We start from the raw sequence: 6,000 nt of genomic DNA, 5'->3' as shown, positions 1-6,000 counted from the left end.
AGTCAACCCGCCATGTACCTTAAGTATAAAGCGGGTATTGTATAGAGAACAAATATACTGTGTTAATTATCTATAGGTGATTGCACAAACACCGGTCTGTTGACTACCAATACGGTACTATAGCACACTAAGCACGTTAGTAAATTACCTCATTTATAAAAGTTATTGTAGACTATAACGTTCCATAGGTGTTGATTTTAATAGACTCACTAATATTAAAGGTTTTGAAAGTCAGGCATAACAGAAACCACAACTGTTCCAATATGAAATCCGCACTTGTCTTGTGGCAAAAATGTTTAAAAGGTTATATATATATATATATATATATATATATATATATATATATATATATATATATATATATATATATATATAGAGAGAGAGAGAGAGAGAGAGAGAGAGAGAGAGAGCATTAATTTCATTTGCATATGAGACAAATTATAAAGCTTCGTGTAAAGATGAAAACTATAATTGTAATTGGATACCTCACAGGAAGAGAAAACGGAACCTAACAGAACAGATTTTCCCAGTATCCTCAGTCAAGGCCCATTAAAAGTTGTACAAATTACAGTTATCGCGAATATCAAATATATGGAGCAAGAATTTGTAGCCGTATTTGTAGCCGTACACAAGAAGTGAACTGCTTTGTTTTCTGTGTTTTCTTTCTAATGTGGCTCGTATTGTCTTTTCTTCTTTATCAAAAAATCACAATTCACGTACGCAGACCACACTAATTTAAATAGGAAAACAAATTCTATAAAATTAAATTTTGGGGATAAATAGCTGTTGTACAACGGACTTGGAAGAAATTGTCCAGACCTTTTGCAACTCAAATGTTCCTGTCTGATCTTTTTTTATTTGTTATATATTTGCTTATTGGAAACGTTGCTCGTTCACGGTATGTATGAAAAATGTCCCGATGCCAAAATGAAATATGCACTTGTTGGTTTACTTGAAAGAAAATCGAAAATTGACTTTGGTCAATTATGTTTCCGTACAGGGCCGGTGCAAGTGTATTTTGCGGCCAGGGCGAACCTTCCAACTTGCGCCCCATCGCCTCTCTGGGGAGGCATCGCTTCTTATAAAACTGTTCATTAGTATTAATACACGTTCGGCTTAATAAGTTATTAATTTTATAATTTTATAATTTAGTCTACATATTTAATGATAGTAAATGAATAACCTGATAGTGTACTTTGTTTATGGTGCCCCCCCCAAAGTCTTGGCACCAGGGACGTCATTTGAGGCGGGGGGGGGGGGGGATTTTGCATGTGCTGTAAAATTGCTGTAGCCTATATACGAAAGTTAACAAGCCCGTCAAGTTTTGCCCCCCCCCCCCCCGAAAAAAGTTGAAATGACGTCCCCGCTTGGCACCCTGAGCGGCCGCTAAGTTCACCTATTGTGTTAAACCATAAACCAACCCTGTCTGCGTAGCTTTTAAAATTGCACATCGAATGCTTTTTGCGCCAGAAAAGTGGCGATCATTTTGCAATCTGCTGAAAAATCGAAGCCTTTTCGTCAGCCTGATTGGAGTTGTCAAACTGCAAGTTCAACTTGTGGATATATGCGAAGGCTGAGAGAGATGTAAAAACAGTTTCAAAGCATGGATTTAAGAATGCGAGAGCTAAAGTATTAGTCAAAATCGAAACAATCAATAGGATTTATTGATTTTTATGTCAAGTTTTTAATAAAGTGGGAAATCTCAATTATAAAACTACTACAACAATCAGACGTAAGTTTCGATATCAGCGCTGGGTTCGGAATTATGTTTCTTCCTTTTTTTCTTCCAGGCAATGACATTCCATGGACACATTTGTGTCTCTGATTTGCTTTATATAGCGTCACAAATGCACTTTACTGCAAAATAAAACGGCTGGAAAAGACAGACATAACGTTCTGCCTTCTGGATGAGGTACTAACGTAGACAGCTGTGTGGTTTATAGGGTGACCCCTAAAAACAGAACATAGGGGCTCGAAGATACAAAAATATGATTTTCTTCGCGCCTGATATAAAAAAAAATCTAGTTCAAATATCAGCACGAGACCAAAAAAAGACCTTGTTTCTTATAGACATACAAATTTTGTATAAAAATTTGAATGACATGTATGTTTGAACATACATTATTGACACAAGTACAGTTTCACTGCAAAGACGGAGTTCTAAATCGTGCGGTGTTTGTTCGATATATAAATACTATATTGCAGACAGCTAAATAATTTACCACACAACGAACCCCTTTTTTTTTTATAAAGCAGTCAGCGAATTTGATACAATATTGACACAAGGGGTCAGCATTTTTACATTGCATAAGTCCAATACGAGTTAACAGCATAAATAATTAACGCGTTTCCAACGTCTTTATAAACTACCTGACAATTTTGAAATGGCAACAGTATAAAGTTAGCCTAGAGGTAAAATAAGAAAACATGTATGTATGTATGTATGTATGTATGTATGTATGTATGTATGTATTATGAAGATAAACACTTCTGACTAGATAAATACTATGCGTTACTATACAAAAGCAAAGATATCAACATTCTTAAAAAGGTACGTAAAATAGATGGTTACATAGGTAGGTAGAAGCTTTGATGGATAGAGCGATTAATGTATAGATGACTGATGACTGTCCGGATGAATATTTTCTATGCCCAAACGGCGTGAGAAAAAAAAAAAAAACTTACCTCAAGGGGACAATCCTCACTTGAGATATAGGCCTACTATAAAATTTTAATAAGAAAAAGACACGAGTCGTTTTCTCTTTAACAAGCGGAGAGAGTATGCGTTTATGCGTTTGTTGTCGATACTGAAATCTGTTACGATTCTATTATTAGCATATTACAATGCTAAGGTGTATCCGCCAGTTTAAACCAAGTGAGCCAAAGTGATTATATATATATATATATATATATATATATATATATATATATATATATATATATATATATATATATATATATATATGACTGTCCTATGACTGACCATACAAATGACAAAATCTCAGTGCTTTGAAACAGCCGCCAGATTTTAAACGTTCTTACATCCCAAAAGTCAAGCAATCAATCTGTATTGATTTTCACTTTGAATGTCCAGTCCTGTACATAACGTTTCTTCAAAATGTAACCGAAACCGCCAAACCGCCGGCTTCCGAATAGGTCGGTTTAAGTTGGTGATGAAACTGGCTGCTCAAATGACCACCCATACATTTGACAAATTATCTGTGCTCTAGAAGAGCCGCCACGTTTGATAAAACGTTACAACGTCCCAAAATTCACACAGTCAATTTGATTTAGATTTTCACCTTGAAGATCCAGTCCTGTATGTTAGGTTTCTCCAAAACTTAACCGAAACCACCAAGTTCCTACACGGTCGGTGTCAGCTGGTGATGAACTTGCGAGACAAACCAAAGTGATACGTTCTATATAGATGCTCGATAATTAACCTGCCACAGGAGTCCGAAGAAACCAGTGAACATTTTCAAGTTCACTTCTGTATTATTATTTTTGCAAGTGAGACTGATTAACGAAGTTCTAACCCGACGTAACCGTGTTAACACCATTGTTTGCTAACTGCAGATTTTTCCTCTGCAAATTTCGAAATTTTCTTTGCCTCTGCGGACATGTGAATGTGGTGGGGGATTGTGGATCTGACTGACCAAAAGCATGACACGTGGTATTCAATTACCATCATAATATTAGCAAGGAGTGATTTCTTTGCTCATTGTCAAGTATGTATGACACGTGACATTCAATTACCAACACAATATTAGCAAAGATTTCTTTTTTGTGACTTAAGTTAGACTTTGAAATTAGGTAATGAAATTTTATTTCTTACTTCTACATGTAAAGAGTTCCATGTTTGAGTTGTAGAATTAATTAGACCATTAATTTCCCTCTAAATTAAAATAATTCAGAAAAGATTATTTTAAGGAAAACTTAACACATATACATCTGATGATAATGAATATATGTAGTGATAATTAAATTGATAACTCTCTTTCTCTCAATTTCTCCACAATCAACATCTTTCTCCTGACAAAATATTAATTTTTGGCCATAAAGAAAATAACAGAAATTTGTCTCATTTTTTTCCCTATCACTACATGAGAGTTGCTTTACAGAACTAAAGACTTCTGAGACAAAGATTAATAAATTTCTGAGAAGCCGATGGTAAAGTACTGTGTAAGATCATTGCTCTTATCGTTCGATAATTGACACCGAATCAGAATCATATATACAGCACACGGAGCTCATACACTATACAGAATTCGATAACTGACCATAAGGTCCAGTAGGTCTGAGAATATCAGAACTGTTGAGCAGGCAGGCTTTATGCACAGCCATAGCACTTGCGATCAAGTCCTTGCCCTGGCTACATTTGTTGAAAACGGGTTTCAGAGGAACCTTAAAACTGGAGTTTTTTTTTTCTCGATCTAACAGCGGCGTATGACACGGTCTAGCATGCAGGGCTGGTGTTGAAAATTTCCAGAGTATTGAAGCGCTGGACAGTTGAGAATATCAAACTGTTCGTTCGTGAAACCAGGCACTTCAGAGTGCACATCAGAGAGAGCTGTAGCTCGTGGAGGTGACAGACTAATGGACTCTCACAAGTGTCTGTTCTTTCACCAAGTTTGTTCAATGTCTATATCAATGACTTACCTGTAACACAGTTGCGCAAGTTCATGTATGCAGATGACACTGCTCTCGGGACTAGCTGCAGGAAGTGGTCTGTTCGCCCTTCCTGCTACTGGACTCAAAGTTGTTCATTTATTGAGCATGAGGGGGTACTGAACAAGGACCAGGAGAATATGATGGACTTCAAGAAATGGCGCAACAAAGACAGTCTCCAGCGTCTTCCACCGTAACAATGCAAATGCGAACCATGAGCTTTGCATCCTCCTCAATGGGGAGCAAATGAAACACAGTCTGATACCAACATACCTTGGTATGACTCTGGACAGACCATTGACATTCTACAACCACCTGAAGAAAACTGTAGCAGCACTCGAAACAACCTACTCATTTACCATGGCTGCCGGTACTCAGCAACATTCCTCCTCCACATCTGCGTCGCCAGGAAGCAACCACAAAAGTGTTGGATAAGGTCTATGTCAGTGAGAAACTTCCACTGTACATGGACATCACCTCACATTCAACAGTCCAATTGCCTTCGAGATGCCGAGTCTGGTTATGTTCGTTGCCATAGGATATGACAGCTGTTTTGGCATGGAGTGTCGAGTGGTCTTCAACAGATGTTGTAATCCACTCCCTCATAGCTGAGCCATCTGTCTGCCCTCCTGGTTTCAACCTTTCACGTCATCTGTGGACCACACTGAACCACTTTCCAACAGGAAAGGGTTGTTGTGCATTCAACCTTGTCCGATAGAGCCAGGTCTCCTACTCTTCCTGTTGCTGTGGAGCTCTTCAGACTATGTCACACACTGCGAACAATTGTCCACTAACAAAGTTCCCAGGTGGACTGAAGGCTCTGCACCTTGCTGGTGATGATGTTAAATGGCTGAGCATGCACTGCATATGATAATAATAATAATAGATCTGTATCATTCTGAAATAGCCCCAAATGCAGACTGCAAGAAGTGTTTCAGTGCAAACAAGATCATTCATTCAGGAAGCATAGTCATAACATGATTTTCTAATGTAGGTGCCTATTAGGGAGTTAACATCAGAAATTTTTTCATTTCTGATTGACAGTAGTGTTGTATCTGAAACCCTATGTCAATACATATGTCTGTCCTGGAGACAAAAGCACATTTTTTAAAGGTGACCCTCATTCTGTTGGATCAAATCAGCACCAATTTTTTTTGTTGACAAACTACAAAAGAAATGTTCAAAAAAAATTGAAAATTGATGTTGATAAAACCATTCCTTCAGAAGTTGTCTAAACAAGATTTTCAGCATGGTCTTCACTGTAGCCATTTTGTGGCATCAGATTGGCTCTATTCTCAATAAGGACCAAGTACGTGTATGTTCCTCAAGACA

The sequence above is a fragment of the Sinohyriopsis cumingii genome, chromosome 7 (genome assembly GCF_028554795.1).
Source record: "Sinohyriopsis cumingii isolate HCF-2022 chromosome 7, ASM2855479v2, whole genome shotgun sequence".
NCBI classification, from domain to species: Eukaryota; Metazoa; Mollusca; class Bivalvia; order Unionida; family Unionidae; genus Sinohyriopsis; species Sinohyriopsis cumingii.
This window is presented reverse-complemented; position numbering follows the sequence as displayed.